Here is a 17,961-nt window from a genome sequence, read left to right as displayed (position 1 = left end):
GGCATTGCATCTGAATTTGCAGATTTTTTAAAATTATATTTACTTTAGCGAAAAAGTCGGGGGGGGGGGGCCTGCGCGCTGACTCCGACTTTCATCCTCCTGGGGTCGATGCAAATGAGTTAGTGGCATTTGAGGAGGATGATACTGACGCACCTGATGTTTTAAATGTAGTCAGGCCGTTTCCGGTCGAACTTGCTAACATTGTATATTGCAAGTTCAGAATTCTTCACCTGAGGAAATAAAAGCGTAAGTACATATGCGTGTGTGTGTAAGAAGAATCTCTAATACACCGAGAAATGCAGAACTATCTCCAAACCTAATGTACAGGTACTGGATATATAGTTAGTTTTGGGTTCCAAAATAAGCGAACTGTGATCCCGGCTACCTCTCTTGACCAAACTGTGTGACACTTGGCAAACCGTGGTGGCAGTTACTTGCAATTGTAATAAAATGACTCTGCGAATCTCTTTGAGTAAGACAATTCCTTGTAAGAGCAACAGAGCTCAGTGGTTCGTATTTAATTTATCTGGGTTTAAGTAGGACGGGAGTATAACACACAGAAGGCGAGAAATAAGAGAATGTAAGTTGTGTTTTTTTAATGAATTCTGCAAAGGATCTTAATACGTCAAGTGTGTTTCATATCAGCAAGCTGACTCGCTGTAACATTTGCGCGCATTTGGTTAAACTCGTGCTAATAACTCGGCCTGAAGCAAATATAGCGCCTTCATTATTAATGGAGGATGTGACGTAAGGGCCAGAGTTGCCGACTTTGGTGTTGGGGAAACCAGGTTCGAGTGTGACATACGCCCAATTTCATCCTGTGATTCTGGGCAAATCACTTAATCTGCCCGAGCCTATTTTCTCAGTCAACTAACCGCTTAAAGAGCCGCTGGCTGCGCTCTGCCATTGGCCGCCTGCCACCTCTGATCTCTGCCGAGACCGAGTATGCAGGTGGTGAGGCTGCACCCCCAGCTGGCCAGTATAGTGCTCAGTACCTTTGAATGTCAGTGATGTACATGTACTCTGCTGCTTCCGAAGGGGCCCAAAGTCGTTATCATGTCTAAAACGCACAATGACGTACATTTTAATCCCCCCGTGTACCCAGTACCTGTAATAACAAATGATATTAAAGTTTTACAAATTATGACCCAACTCAGGGCTATTCCTTTTATCGACCGTGGAAAGATGAAAGGCGGAGTCAGCCCGGTTAAGTGTCAACACATTATGCTCACGTATTCTGATAGAGGTAAGACAGCGTGCCCAATTGATGTCATTGCATCTGAATTTGCAGATTTTTTAAAATTATATTTACTTTAGCGAAAAAGTCGGGGGGGGGGGGGCTGCGCGCTGACTCCGACTTTCATCCTCCTGGGGTCGATGCAAATGAGTTATTGGCATTTGAGGAGGATGATACTGACGCACCTGATGTTTTAAATGTAGTCAGGCCGTTTCCGGTCGAACTTGCTAACATTGTATATTGCAAGTTCAGAATTCTTCACCTGAGGAAATAAAAGCGTAAGTACATATGCGTGTGTGTGTAAGAAAAAGCTCTAATACACCGAGAAATGCAGAACTATCTCCAAACCTAATGTACAGGTACTGGATATATAGTTAGTTTTGGGTTCCAAAATAAGCGAACTGTGATCCCGGCTACCTCTCTTGACCAAACTGTGTGACACTTGGCAAACCGTGGTGGCAGTTACTTGCAATTGTAATAAAATGACTCTGCGAATCTCTTTGAGTAAGACAATTCCTTGTAAGAGCAACAGAGCTCAGTGGTTCGTATTTAATTTATCTGGGTTTAAGTAGGACGGGAGTATAACACACAGAAGGCGAGAAATAAGAGAATGTAAGTTGTGTTTTTTAATGAATTCTGCAAAGGATCTTAATACGTCAAGTGTGTTTCATATCAGCAAGCTGACTCGCTGTAACATTTGCGCGCATTTGGTTAAACTCGTGCTAATAACTCGGCCTGAAGCAAATATAGCGCCTTCATTATTAATGGAGGATGTGACGTAAGGGCCAGAGTTGCCGACTTTGGTGTTGGGGAAACCAGGTTCGAGTGTGACATACGCCCAATTTCATCCTGTGATTCTGGGCAAATCACTTAATCTGCCCGAGCCTAACAAAAATGAATGTGTCCTTGGGTAAGCAACTGGTACTTGTGTAAAGCGCTCTGATACATTCGGGTCGATTTCACGCTAAGGCAACCCCCCCCCCCCTCCAAGTAAAACAATGTGCATATACACCGCTTGCTTACACGGCCTGGCTTCTTCTAAGCGCTGTGGTAGCAGCAGATGCGGCTATGAACACAAATCATTTTGGACGGTAGAGTGGAAAAGGTTGAGCCCGAGGCCTGTACTAGAAGCGTACAGTACTGCGGCATGTGCACGAACCCTCTGAAGGAAGGTCCTTACTCCATGTCCGTATGGGAGGGAGGGGCAGGTAAAAAAAAAATCTGTTCAAATCGTGTTCCGTCCTCGCTGGGAGAGAACGGCGCACACTCAATACGGTTTTAACAATGGACAGAAAACTAGAACACAGCTTGCACAATAATTATTTCGTTAGAATGATTTATTATTAAAAGTCTCGGCTGTCCAGCCAAACACGTAAAGAACAGCACGAGCAGAGCTGGTGTTGGGTCAGCGCGGCCCACGCGCCCGTCCGGCGCAGCGTGGCCCTGCAGCTGGGAGAGGGGCGCCTGCGCCGTGGTGTCAGGGCGCAAGCGCCCCCGCGTGGCTTCAGGTGGTGTCAGGGTCGCAAGCACGTGCCTGCAGGTGGTGCTTTCAGCGCTGTTGGGCAACCTTTTACTGTACACTGCTATAATTTTGTTGCCGTTCGTATTACTTGTTAGATGTCTCAGTGTGAGAGGCCAAGGAGTGTATGATCATGACATCTCCAATCCATGCTTTATGTTTCTGAGTAAGTATGATGTACCCTGGTAGTTAGTGGAGGAAGCTAAGAGAAGTGTTGCCAATTCTATTTTGGGTTGAAATAATTATAGCACCAGTGCGTTTAGGTCTAATAGCGGTGGTTTTAATGCACATAATCATTACTTTCAGTAAGGGCATACTACCATTTCGCACTGGTCTCTTTATTTCCGTGCTGCAGTGCCCATTATTAGCAATGTTCAAAAAGGCTACTGTACATTTATTGTGAAAGTGCAAGTACGAGAGAACGGTCACTGCTGCGAGGTCAAAAACTGAATGGGCATAGTCTGTCGTATTTAATATGAAAGGTGGGTTCAAACAATAACTTTCAGTGTCAAAGGATTGCACTACTGTGCAGGACATCACATTGTGTTGCTTTCAAGGAAGCCCGCTGCATGTCTTTTCCCATGCCTGATACATACGAGTCTGACACTACTTAACCACCAGCTTAGAAGTAATGTCTAATCAGGGAATCTCGAGTTTACTGTATGGTACAGGCCTTTGTTTCTCCGGGAAGTATGTGCTATATTTGTACAGTTCCATCCTACAGACCTTCCAATCAATGTTTTTTCTGCAAGAGCCCCTTATCTGGAAGGTCGTAGGCAGCGTCCTCTGTATTCCCACCCTCAGGCCATGCATCTGTGTTCTTCGGTTCATGGTTCAAGGTGTAGCGCTAACATGACCATCACAGATCTGTAATGGGGCTTTCAGCCTGCTAGGAAGGTCTGTCTAATAAAACTGGTAAAAACTGTCTGACTACGGGTGTTGCCCTACACCTCAAACCAGAAGTCCACTTAAAGTTATGGCACGAAGCACGCAGATGTCTAGAAGTGCTGGGACCTCTGTAAATGAGTTACAAACGCGAGAATCTGAAATTGTGTCCTTCCTAGCCATTTCTTTAGCACAAGAGGCTGACCTTGGTTGTTCTGGGTGTGTGGGTGTGTGTGGCTCTGGGTGTGTGTGGCTCTGGGTGTGTGTGGCTCTGGGTGTGTGGCTCTGGGTGTGTGGGTGTGTGTGGCTCTGGGTGTGTGGGTGTGTGTGTGGCTCTGGGTGTGTGGGTGTGTGTGGATCTGGGTGTGTGTGTGGCTCTGGGTGTGTGTGTGGCTCTGGGTGGGTGTGTGGGGGGGGGCTCTGTGTGGCTGTGTGTGTGGGGGGCTCTGTGTGGGTGTGTGTGTGGGGGGGGCTCTGTGTGTGGGGGGGCTCTCTGTGGGTGTTTGTGTGTGTCATTTGCGAGAGAATAAGCTATTGGCATTGTAAATGACAATGACATTTATTTATGTTTAAAAAAACATAAATAAAAATAATGTCAAGAGCAATGCCAATAGCTCTAACTTTAACAAAGGCAAAACCATTGCATTGTAAATGCTTGTTTAAAGATTTCTATTGGTGGTCTATAAACATTGTCAAATAAATTAAAACATGCTTATTAATACTCCAATGGTGTTTGAACAATATGTTTGCTGTGCACAATTTGTCACTTTGTATTCTTGTATTGCCTCTAAGGATAGCTCCACCTCAATTTTTTGAATTTTTAGCCCCGCCTCCATTGTTTGATATGTTAGCCCTCCACTCCCACCCAAAGTTCGGGTCCAGCGGCGATTCCTCCATGGGAGCAGAGGAGTGCCTCCCCACCCACACTCCTGCAGAAAGAGTAGAAAATAAAATTATAATAAATGGTTTTATTACCATTTTATGTTTAACTCTTTTCCGAACGAAGTGTGGGGTGGCGCCAATGCGTCATTGCTGCCAATTGATTGACAGCAATGAGGAGGCACCATGAGTATGAATTGCATGTGTCGGTTTGGCCAGCTATCTTGCTACGGCCAAACCGACATGCACAATTCAATCTCTACAACCCAGCTAGCTTAGACAGCTGAGTTGGAGAGCAGACGCAGTCCTCCGGTGCACTTTGGAGCACTGAGGCCGCCTGGTGCCGTCAATCTAGACGATTCACTCATGCAGCATGAGAGCACCATCTGGACTGTATAAGGTAGTTACCTTTCTGACGTCAACTCGCGCCCAGAGGAGTCCGTTGCCAGGGACTGAAAAGCATTGTTTTAATGTATGTTTAATGCATCGTCTGTGTCTTAGGAGATTTAGAGGTTTTTGGATCTCCGGTCCATAGCACCTAACCTGTTCAGATAAAAGATTCACTAAGGATAGGTGCAATTGTGTTTGGTCCCAAACCCCATTTTGTTGCGCACTATGTTTTAATGTATGTTGCGCCCCACTGTTTTTCTTTTTTAAGTCACCAATTGCCACTGTTCGGGTCAAGTTGCGTCCCTGATTGCATTTCTACTCCAGGGGAGGGGCAAACACACCAAAAAGGAAATAAACCTATGGAAGCAGATCAATAAGATTAAAGCACTAGAGAGTGGGTATAAAGCCAACCAATGGTATGCAATGGGCGGTCTCTAAGCCCTGCGAAAGACTAGCAAACAATATCCCAAGAAACAGCGCATGTACTGTCGTAGGTGAGACTTAAAAACTGCAGAAGCTGAGACTGGATTTCACTCCCATGAAGGGCAGTGGTGTATCGATGGAGCCCCAACGGGCATTAACTGTGAAGTGCATTATAGAGTGTGTAGGATTTAATGTAGGTTGTCTTGGAAACGAGAGGTTCAAATACCTACAAAAAATATAATCCTATGATTGTTAAAGAGATTTATGTAGCATTTAACAAAACGAAATGGAGTAGAGGAAACAGGAAATGGTAAGAGGCACTCTGGTGTGAAAGGAGAAAAGCGTCAACAACGAGCTAGACAGCAGAAGCAGCAAAAACCTTAAAACCAGTTGTGAAAACGCGCCCGAAAATGCGAACGTGAAACCCAAGTACGCATGTGCACGCATTTACGTAACGCTCAGCGTTGAAAATATGTCTCTCCCTTAATTTTACCGAATGCTGTTCACTTTTGAGATAGGGAAAAACATAGCTGTTAAAATATCGTGCGAGCAGCATCAACGAAATACAAAAGTCCTGCAGACTGCTTTTCAGTTGCAGTAAGCAAAATGGCTCCAACGTGAAGGCTAATTTTGTTTTTTTTCCACAAAAGGAGAAGACATTTGGGCGAAGGGGAATTAGGTCTCCTGGCTAAAGCTCAGCATGGGCCCTGCGCCTTTTCTCTCTGGTGCCCTTTTCACGGTTAATTATTGCAGGGTTCATTCATGTGGTTCCAGGCCGATGCTCCTCACAGAAAGGCAATTCTTTTAAACATAATAGGATTTTAACGTCCAATCCGTTGGGATTTGATGGGGCTAGGTGAATAGTGTAAGAGATGGAGCCAGTGGGTGGAGAAGCTGGCTTAGGTTAGGGAGCATGGTTCAGCCAAGCGGGAAACTGTTGGAGTTAATTTATCTTAAACCTCTTCCTATGGCCGGCTGTTAAAGGGCCATAATCACTTTACAAAAGTGCAGAAGTGAGGAAAGGATTGGACACCTCGCCCCAAGCTCCGTAGATACGTCTCAGTAGCGAGGGACAGCCATTGTTAGTGAATGGAGAAAAGTCACATATATCGCCTAATGGAACCACATTTTAAGAAGACTATTTTTCTAAATGAAGACGGCTACAAGAACTGTGAAAGCCGAATAAGTGTTAGAGAAGGCAATATTCAGAAAGCCTAAAGCCTTTTTAATCATCTAAATTAAAACGATATTTTGTAAGTGCACTGGTCAAAAGAATAGATATTTAGATTAAAAGGCGTGGCTACCATTTGCAGGGTGAAACCTTCAAGTTTAGTAGATTTAAGCCTTTTGGATTCACAAACGTCCTGAGAAGCATGGACAGAACCTAGAATGAGAGATGATTTCCTTGCAAACGGCGATTCTGCTAGCTCAACTCCAGCACAGTGTATGTAGACATGCAATCTACTATTTCCGTATTTAACTTTATCTGAAACCTGGCTTTCTAATGTGAAATATTTCCTTCAGCTACCTCTGCATAAATATTGATGTTTTTGGGCACTTCCACGCCCAAATTGCACACTTTCTTCACCTTTATAAGCGTCACTGTACGTGTGTTTGCTTCCTGAAAGGTCAAGGGAAATGTTTGTGAATACACAGAAAGGTTTGGGCACCAACTCAGTACATTTTCTATAGACTGAAGTGAAAACGCCAATAAAAAGTCACTAGTTTTCTTATTCTGAAGAATAGGATTTGGGAATTTTGGTCCATGATTCATAAGTTTTTTTACCACCGTTGGTGAAACTATTGTATTGAAAAATATTTTTGAAATATACCCCAATATATGTACAGTGTAACATTCTTTTGCACAAAACTTAGGGGCGCATTGCGATGTCAGTCGGACTGGCTTCTGCGGTCCTGTCAGAGGCGGCCAGACCGCCGCTGTCTTGTCAGTAGGCATGGGCGTAAAATCCGTTCCGCTCGCGGATTTTGCGGATTTTCGGTAAATCAGCAATCCGCGAGATTCGCGGATTTCCCGCAAAATCCGCAAATCCGCGCGCTGCAGATTTTTTGCTTGTGTTCGCACTGCTCGCGGCCCGCGGCGCGGGCAGCAACAATCTCGCACTCGCGAAATTACAAAAATTACAATTGGGGAGGGGTGAAGGAAGTGGCCCAGTCTCCATCTTCCTGTTCCTGTCCAGCAAGCTCCTCCCATTGGGGTGGGGTGAAGGAAGTGCCCCAGTCTCCAACTTCCTGTTCCTGTCCAGCAAGCTCCTCCCATTGCTTAGTCCATTTCCTGGCCACTTTGATTTCGATCTTGACTGGGAAGGATTACTTTTTGTGGATGCTGCTGAATATTTGGATCTGAGGCCTTTTGGATTACTTTTGGATTCGAAATTTGATTTCACAAGTAAGTTGATAAATTGATGTTGTTTGTTTGTGGTGATTTTTGTGTGTGTTTTTCGACTTTTGGGGTGGTGTTGGGGGCTGGCTATGTTGGTCGGGGGCCATTTTGAGGCATGGTCCTGCAGGTTCTGGCCATGTGGATGGGGGTCAAGCGGCCATTTTGAAGCCAGGCAGTGAGCTTTGTGACATAGGCCTGCACCCAGTGTGCTCTGATTTCATTTGTTATGCCCAGGGGGCCCAGAATTGGTCTGTTCGCGGATTTTGCGGGTCTTTCGCCACGTTCGCGTCATGAAGCAACAATCTCGCACTCGCGAAATTGCAAAAATTGCAATTCTGCACCAGAAAACCAACAGCAGGCAGCATAAACCTTCTGAAACTTGATGGATGGCATTGGATTGTGGTGATTTGTGTTGTGTTTTTTGACTTTTTGGAGTAGGGGTTGGGGGCTGGCTATGTTGGTGGGGGCCATTTTGAGGCATGGTCCTGGCCATGTGGATGGGGGTCAAGCGGCCATTTTGAAGCCAGGCAGTGAGCTTTGTGACATAGGCCTGCACCCATTTTGCCTTGCTTTCACCCATTGTGCCCAGGGGGAGTCAGTGGTACATGAAACTACAACCCTCTCTGTGGGCTCTCTTGGATCAATGTTAAATTCCTGTTTCCCAAAAATTTAGCAATTCTTATTTTTGATATTTCCATATTGTGGTGTGCACGTGTGTATTCATAAATGCCTACTTGCAAACTATTAATTGAAGCGCTACATATGCAACATATATTTAACTGATGTTCCTCTGTCTTTGTTTGCTTTTAAGTGCACAAAGTCAAGAACTCCGCATCATCGTTGAGCATCAGTGCCAGGAAGAAGTCCTGCTGCGGCCTGCTGTTCCGACATCTGAAGAAGATGGCTCCGAAAAGAGGTGCCCGTAGCTCCTCTTGCAAGAAAGATGTCTCTACTAAGGAGAAGAAGAAGCAAGTGGCACCACTTACCAAGGAGACTGGTGCCTCGACCACTAAATTTTTGTGGAAAAAACAAAAGTCCACCATGAGTGCTGCACAGGTAGCCTGTTTAGTGGTTCAATCACCAACGACCAGTGATGTTGGCTCATCGCAAGAAAGTAGCAGCACACAATCAACACAGGTTGTAACTCATCTCACAAGTACTATTCAACAACCAAAGCCGCAACAACAACTGCATGGGCTACTAGTACAAGCACAAGTACATGCGCAAGGAGCTGTCCGAGAAGGAGCTGTCCGAGAAGGAGCTGTCGAGAAGGAGCTGTCCGAGAAGGAGCTGTCCGAGAAGGAGCTGTCCGAGAAGGAGCTGGCCGAGAAGGAGAAGGCATAGAAGGAGCTGGCCGAGAAGGAGAAACCGAGAAGGAGAAGGCCGAGAAGGAGAAGGCCGAGAAGGAGAAGGAGAAGGCCGAGAAGGAGAAGGCGAGAAGGAGAGGGCCGAGAAGGAGAGGTCCATGGAGAGTTGCAAGTAGAGGTCAGTGAAGAGGCCCATGTAGCGGCGCATGGAGCGGTGCAAGTGCCCACAATGGTTGTTCTTCCAGAAGTAGGGGCACAGGAAGAAATTGACTTTGGAGCCGGGGTATCATGTCAGGAAGACGAAGCCACTCCTCCTGATGATTCATTTTCTCCCAGCTCCCCAGCAAGGAAAAGATCAAGGAGGGTGTGTAGAAGTTCCTCTTCAAGCCCCGCTCCATCAGATGAACTGGATCCAGATTGGCAACTATCTCCGACGTCTGAGAGGGAGGCACACCATGAGCTGAGAAAGGTAGCAAATGTTAAAAGGAAGGGCCCCGGAAAGCTCATACTTATGGATCCGAACATCGGACTTGATGAAGTGGTGCATTCTGATGTTGATGAACAGGATGACAGCAATGACCTAGTCATCACGCACGTCATTCCAGCCACACCGGCCATGCAGCAGACAGACATTTATACCCTATCCCGACGTCATGCTGAGCGTGACCCTGGCGACGTGGCACTGGTCGCACCATCAACGCAGTCAAGTAGTACAACAAGTTCAACAAAACCTACAGCTCCCATATTTTCTCCCCAGAGGGGACCTCCATCCAGCTCGACTCCCTCAAGTAGGGTTGCTGCAATAATTGCACAACCCAGTAGATGTCTGCAAGGCTCATCCACCACTGCTTCATCTGGCATTGGCAGTATCACCTCGTGCGGCAAAACCAGAAGTTTCCAGTCCCCAGTTTGGAACTTTTTTAGTGTCCATGCAAAGCATGATTACTTAGCCATTTGTTCCATTTGTAAGACTAGAGTTAGCCGTGGTAAGACTGGTACCAACTATGGTACCGGAGGCCAGATAGTTCATCTTAAAAGAAGGCACGCTGTCGAATGGTTTGCGCACCTAGCAAACATCGAGGGAAAGCAATCCCAAAGGGCAAGTGGCCAAAATAAACCCGTACTAGATGTTTCATCTGAAGATGACGGGGAGGTAGAAGCGTCAGACAATTGTCCGGTTGCACCCAGTACCCCTGGCAGCATCACACCCTCCGCAACACATAGGAGGCACACTGAGAGTCTGGGAGACACACCAATGCGGAAAATGTCAACACTGAGCAGAACTGGGTCGAAGAAGTCATCAGCATCATCCAGTAAATTTGTCCAGCGCACCATTACAGCCATGTTCTCCTCAGATGCGCCATTTCAACGCAACCACCCAATTGTGCGCCTGTATAACACTAAGCTGGCTAAAATGCTAGCGGTGGACCTTCTCACTTTTTCGTTTGTCGAAGGTGTGGGTTTTCTTGAACTTGTGGCAACACTGGCCCCTAAATGGAAGGTTCCTAGCCGGTTCTATTTTGCCAGGGTTGCTGTTCCAGCACTACATAAAGAGGTGCTTGAGTTGATTGGGGAAGCTTTGCAGAAGAGTGCTGTTCACACTATACACCTGACAACAGACATGTGGACCAGTTGCGCAGCCAATGATTACATGTGCATCACTGCACACTGGGTCTCTTTTTCAGGGGTTGCAAAACAGATAAATGCAGGTGGTGACTTGGTCGAGATTTTTAAGGGTGCTCATAAACATGCAACATTAGCCATGTTTGGCTTGGAGAAAAGTCATACTGCAGACAACATTTTGGATGACTTTAACAAAAAGGTCTCGCAAGAAAATGCAAGGTTGGTTATGTTGCCACTGATAATGGCAGCAATGTAGTTAAGGCCATGGAGGACGGTGACTATTTCAGAGTGGCGTGTTTGGCGCACTGTATAAACCTGGTCGTGCAAAAATTCTTGAAAAATGAACTTGCAGTCGACAAAATACTGATCACCTGCAGAAGAATATGCACACATTTCAACCATTCTTTTAAGGCCCGGAAGAAGCTGAGGCGCAAGCAACATGAACGTAGAATGCCAGTGAAAGCACTTATCCAGGAGGTGGCAACACGTTGGAACTCAACCTTCTACATGCTTGAGCGTCTGCATGAGCTGTTTCCAGTAGTCAATGAGTATGTCTACAACCTGGGTGGTGCTACGACAGAAATGATGCTAGCGGTAGAGCAATGGCAGCTAGTTAAAACCTGACAGACATGCTTCGTCCTTTTGAGGTCTTCACGCGTGAAGTCAGCAGGGAGGACTGTAATTTGGGAAAAGCTATGCCATTGTTGCTGAAGCTCGAGCACCAAGTCAAGGCGGTGTCTTCAAAATTAAAGGATGCTGGAACGAATGAAGCATATGAGTTGGCGCAGGGATTATTACAACGCCTAGTTAGCAATGAACGGCTTGTAAATATCAAGAAACAACCACACTACATTTGTGCTACTATTCTGGATCCACGTTACAAAAAGCCATTGTTTGGCAAAGTATTAATTCCTTTTGAAACATCAGATGTTACAGAGTACAAAGGTTGGCTAGCTCAGTCAGCCATTCGTTTTGAAAGAGAGCGGAAGGAAACTGTAGGAGAAGACAGTACTACTAGTGAATCAGAAGGCCATCAGGCGTCCCAAAAAAGCACTCCTGCATCTGTGCCTGTGGCAGAAGTGAGTGACTTTTCCTCTGAGCCGCTAACCACACCAGCAACCGTATCATCTGCACCAGGCCCAGGCGATATGTCTGAAGAGGATTGGCTAAGTCAGCTAGGGTTTCCTTGTCCCAGAAAGGACACAGAAGTGCAAAGTACAGGAATCCGGGAGAACATTGTTTCAATGGTGCAGGCCTATCTGGATGACTCAGCAGCGGTCAATATTACTGAGGACCCATTGGCGTATTGGCATGGGAAAAGAAATATATGGCGAGAGCTCACCAACCTGGCTATCAATTACTTGTCTTGCCCACTCGCAAGCGTGTCTTCAGAACGTGTTTTTAGTTCTGCTGGTGGCATTGTGACTTCCAAAAGGTCCCGCCTCTTGCCCGCAAATGTGGAGCGGCTCACCATGATAAAGATGAACCAGCACTTCATACCACCAGATTTCAAAGTACAAGAATGCACGCAGGAAGAAGAGGACACCGACCTACCTGAGGGAAGTTTTCCTCAGTTACCAGAAGTACTACCGACTCAATTTGCAGAGTTTGAGGACGAGTTCTGCTTCCCTGACAGCGAGTTCTGAAAATGAGTCAATGTTATGTTGTGATGAATTTGTAGAGCGCACGTTCACCCTGGGGTTTCTTGGCGCTGTGTACCGCTGGGGAACCCGTCCTGGCTTTCCCTGTGAGATAGTCCCTATTGGGCATCCCCAAGGTGAAGCCAGGCATCCCCGGCAGCGAGGGGGCCATTGTGGAGATTAGGCAAGCTATTGCCCAGAGTTGCAGCGTGGGACCCATGGTTAGAGAGGCAGCGAGGCGAGATTTATCGAGCCCGCTGACATTGGTTCTGTACCCTGCCGCGTCGGGAATTGAACCCTGGTCCCGGGCCGACCTCTGCTTCTGGGTCTGCCGCCTCTAACCGGTGAGCCACACTTCTCAATGAATCACTAACTTTATTTTTCGTCCTTATTCACTTTTATTCCTGTGTGTCTGTCTTTCTTTGTTTAGCAAGTGCTTGATCACATTCACAACAAAACTGTAATCACCCAATCACAACAAAAAGCCCATCAGCAGAACTGTCTTGATTTTGATGCCGCAGCATTCCTCAGGTTCAGAAGTTGACAAGAACTCAGTCCAGGTCGTCTATCCTCCTCCTCCAGACTCACCCTATCCATTTCCCGTAATGCTGATGCCTGGATTCCGCACAATGAAGAAACTTACGTTGACAAGTCACCTAAAGAGGGACTGGAAGTAGTGAGTCCTCATTTAAATACATTTTGCTAAGTGTGGCTTTTTTCCCGGATTTGCTTTTTGGCTGTTTGGGGGTGTCAAACTTGTTTGCGCCTGGGTTTACGGGTCTTGGCTGGGCCATTGCTGGCAAGGTCTATTAAGGGATGAAATTGGTTAGGAGGAAATGGGAGGTGAACGTCGTTTAGGCGTTATTGCTCGCTTGCCTGTCATAGGGTTGCTGTCTGTGGGGCTTCTAGGTTTTTGGGTGTGGGTTTTGGGGTCTGCGAGCACCGCTGCCACATTTCTAATGTTGATTGCTTTTGTTTTGCAGCAAATCCACTCCGGGAAACTCCAGTCGGGGCCCTGCTGCAGAACGCTTTAGGACACTGTGAATTCCAGGTGGAGCCAGCCCTCAAACACAAATTACAGGTAAGATAAGCGTTTGGGTGGGAGGTAGTATAATGGAGTATTAGGAGTGGCGAGAGAGTGACAGTGGTACTAGTAAAGTCCTAGGACTCTTGTATTAACTTACTCTGTAACAGGCATTTACTTTGGAAAACATTTGGCCAATTACACGTGAACGTCGTTTAGGTGTTTTTGCTCGCTTGCCTGTCATAGGGTTGCTGTCTGTGGGGCTTCTAGGTTTTTGGGTGTGGGTTTTGGGGTCTGCGAGCACTGCTGCCACATTTCTAATGTTGATTGCTTTTGTTTTGCAGCAAATCCACGCCGGGAAACTCCAGTCGGGGCCCTGCTGCAGAACGCTTTAGGACACTGTGAATTCCAGGTGGAGCCAGCCCTCAAACACAAATTACAGGTAAGATAAGCGTTTGGGTGGGAGGTAGTATAATGGAGTATTAGGAGTGGCGAGAGAGTGACAGTGGTACTAGTAAAGTCCTAGGACTCTTGAATTAACTTACTCTATAACAGGCATTTACTTTGGAAAACATTTGGCCAATTGCACGTGAACGTCGTTTAGGCGTTATTGCTCGCTTGCCTGTCATAGGGTTGCTGTCTGTGGGGCTTCTAGGTTTTTGGGTGTGGGTTTTGGGGTCTGCGAGCACCGCTGCCACATTTCTAATGTTGATTGCCTTTGTTTTGCAGCAAATCCACGCCGGGAAACTCCAGTCGGGGCCCTGCTGCAGAACGCTTTAGGACACTGTGAATTCCAGGTGGAGCCAGCCCTCAAACACAAATTACACGTAAGATAAGCGTTTGGGTGGGAGGTAGTATAATGGAGTATTAGGAGTGGCGAGAGAGTGACAGTGGTACTAGTAAAGTCCTAGGACTCTTGAATTAACTTACTCTGTAACAGGCATTTACTTTGGAAAACATTTGGCCAATTACACGATGACAGTGTTCAGTAAAACAAACTTACTGCAAAACCACCACCCACCAGGCTCAAAAGTAGTAAAAAACAGGTATGCTCAGATAAAGTTTGAAAAAGTATATTTTTATATCCCTAACAAAATAATCTCCCGCAAGACCCTCCCTAACCCCAACAAATAATAGTCCTTCAAAAGTCCCCAAAAACCCCAACTCCCAATTCCCACCCCCCAAAAGTCTATAAAAAAGGGGCAAGGGACACTCTAGGGATGCAGGCTGTGGACCTTGGCCTCCAGGGCATCATGCCTTAGGGCCAGGGCATCGTACTGCTCCCAGAGGATGGTGTGGTCTAAGCGGAGGGCCTCCAACAAATTTTGATTTCCCTTCAACTTGCGGACCTCCGCCTCCAGGTCGGACACTCTGTGGGTTGCACGGCACAAGCGAGCCTTGACAGTACTGTGAGGGGCAGCCTTTGCTGCTCGGCGGTGGCGTCTGCCAGCCCGGCTCTGTACCGCCGGAGCACTGTGCTGACCGGCAGAACGTGGGGGCGCAGAGGAGGATGCCGGTGTCCCAGAAGATGTACTGGACTGCGTGTCCTCCCAATCCAGTTCCACCAGCCGCCGATATTCGGCAACAGTGGCATCCAGCCTCCGTTGCCGGGCCAGTAGAGCCTGCATACTCCGGGATGGTTTGGATGTTTTTGTACGACCAACTATATGAAGAAAGAAAGACATAATCTGTAACCAATGCTCTTTAAGAATATGATTAACACAAAATGATTCAGCAGAAAGTTGTGTCACAGTACAACTAGCAACTAGCCAGCGCAGTACAAAACTATTGAGGCCAGTATCATGGGCGTCCGCAGGGAGGGGCAAGGGGGGGCGCTTGCCCCCCCCTGGATCGCAGGTCCATCCAGTGCTGGCCCAGTGACAATATGGTAATTACAACAGGCTGGGACCGACAGACAGATAGAGGCAGAGACAGGGACAGAGAGATAGAGAGGGAGATGGAGAGGGAGACAGAGGGAGACAGAGGGAGAGAGAGAGAGGGATTGAGACTGAGGGTGACAGAGGGAGGGAGACAGAGAGGGAGACAGAGAGACGGAGACAGAGGGAGACAGAGAGACGGAGACGGAGGGAGACAGAGAGAGAGGGAGACGGACAGAGTGAGTGAGACAGAGGGAGAGAGAGAGAGGGGAAGAGAGAGCAAGAGAGGGAGACAGGCAGAGAGGGAGGGAGACAGAGAGAGAGAGGGAGGGAGGGAGACAGAGACAGACAGAGAGACACAGACAGAGACAGATGGAGGGAAACAGGGACAGATAGCGACAGGGACAGACTGACAGATAGGGGCAGAGACAGGGACAGACAGAGAGGAAGACGGAGAGGGAGACAGAAGGAGAGAGAGAGAGGGAGGGAGCCAGAGGGTGACAGAGGGAGGGCGAGGGAGGGAGACAGAGAGAGAGAGACAGCGAGGTAGAGGGAGACACAGGGAGACAGAGAGGGAGACAGAGAGAGAGAGAGAGGGAAACAGAGAGAGGGAAGGAGACAGAGAGAGAGGGAGGGAGACAGAGAGAGAGGGAGGGAGACAGAGAGAGAGGGAGGGAGAGAGACAGAGAGAGAGAGAGAAAGAAAGATGTGTGTATGCCAGGTCTGTTGGCTCAGTGGTCATAGTTTTTTTTTTTGCTCTAGATCCACCCCCTCCCCCACTGACCCTGCCCCCATCGGTGCGGCCCTTGGCCACAAACCACACTGTCAATTTGGCCCCGAGAGAAAGTTTGTGGGGACCCATGCTCTATAACCACATCCTCCTGATATGAATTGTTTTTTTCTGGCATTTTTAGCTTACCTCTACCCGCCACCACCACTGTCTGCTTCCTCACAGTATCTGCTTCGGCCACTTGTGCCGCCTCCTCCCCAGAGTTGTCCTCGGAGTCGACCACCACCACCACATCCGAGCTGGCCCCGCCACCAGATGTTCCACCTACAAAGTAGATTTAAGAAAGTTAGATTACACCACTCACTAGTATTTGGTCTAGGAATGAAGAAATGTGAAAACAACAGAAAAAGTAATTGACTGTCTACTCTAAATTAAAAATGTCCCTCCTTCCAGGGAAGGCTGTTGTCTTGCTGCACTTTTTTGTCACAATTGATGAATGCTTGCTTAATTTTAACACACACCATTTTTCTCTGAACAGACAGAAGCTGGACTTCTAGTTCTAAGGACAAGAGCAACATCAACTTCAAACCAGGTGAAAGCTCGGCTCGACCGCAAGAAATGTGTTCCATTACTCATCAACTCAGCACCAAGCACTTTTCCATTTCCAGCTAACTTAATTTTAATATATGTGTTTACTTTTAATAAAGCTTTTAAACTTGAATAGACTCTGTGGTTTTTGGTCCTCCAGACTACAGTGACTGAGCGAAATGTTTTGCAATTTTTGCAAGGAGGAGTCCGTGCCTCTGACACTACCAGGTTTATACAGTGCGCCAAACACGCCACTCTGAAATATTATTACTCTGGTGTTTAGTGTCCGTAGTTCGGTTTGTGGTGAATTGTCCCTGCAACAGTAGTATTATGGATTGTGCTCCTATCTAAACACTATTTCAAAATAATTAAAATAGGTCCTCTATATTTAAATGAAAACTTACTAGGGCCAGCAAAGGAGCACTCGCCGCCCTGGCCTGCATCCTCCTTTGGAGCCACCACAGCATCCTCCTGTTCCACTTCCGTCCGCTTGCCCCTGGGGGGACCTGACGTACAACATGAAAGAAAGAACAGAAAACATTGATGATTGCTGCTTGTCGATGTCCTTGTCAACCAAATCAAACATTTAGAAAGAACAAGAACCAACTATTTCAGCCAAAAAGAGGGCTACAAAGGAAGGACTGCACCTGAGCCTCTACTCTAGGGGCAGATTTACAAGCCCCTTGCAGCTCTTTTGCTCCGTTCTTGCGTCACTTTTGTGACGCAGCGCCACAACAAGAGAGGCGCCATGTTGCGGCGTATATTAACAACATGACGCATATGGGAGATGCATCCCATTCTAAAGCCCTGCGCCATAAGGGAGCGCTCCAGCGCAAGGGAGGGCGTTCCTGCGCAGGAACGCATGCTAAAAGAGGCTATGGGGAATATATAAAATTTCAATCAGTCATTTAGGACAATGATGCGTCACTCAAACCCTGCACCTGCATGAAGCAGACGTACGGCTTGACGCAGCATTGCTGGAGCTGCGCCATCGTTGCGATGCAACTTCATCAATGAGCCGCCTTTACGGCACCGATGCGTAACGCTTCGGTGACGTTTTGGGACCATGGTGTGCCGCATTGTAAATACGGCGCACCATGGGTGGTGCTGGCGTGCCGCACACTTTGCAGGGATGCGCAGGTAATTGCAAATCTGACACTTAGGGGCACACTTACGAGTTCTGGGCTGCACACCTCCAGAGGTGCGCCAGAACAAATGCGTAACGCAAAACTAACCTTGCGTCACGGCAGATGCGCCGCAATTACAATGCGGCACACCCTGGCGCAAGGGTAGGCAGATGCGTGACGCATCTCGTGACGAAAGAGGGGAGCATCTCCAGAGTCGCGTCGCAGGTGCGATGCAACTCTAGCAATGCTCAGGGCTGCCCAATACTCAACATACCGCATCAGTCCTTACGCCTGCTTCAAGCAAGCAGGCA

This window comes from Lissotriton vulgaris, chromosome 5 (assembly GCF_964263255.1).
Source record: "Lissotriton vulgaris chromosome 5, aLisVul1.2, whole genome shotgun sequence".
Lineage (NCBI taxonomy): Eukaryota > Metazoa > Chordata > Amphibia > Caudata > Salamandridae > Lissotriton > Lissotriton vulgaris.
Note: the sequence above shows the minus strand (reverse complement) of the source record.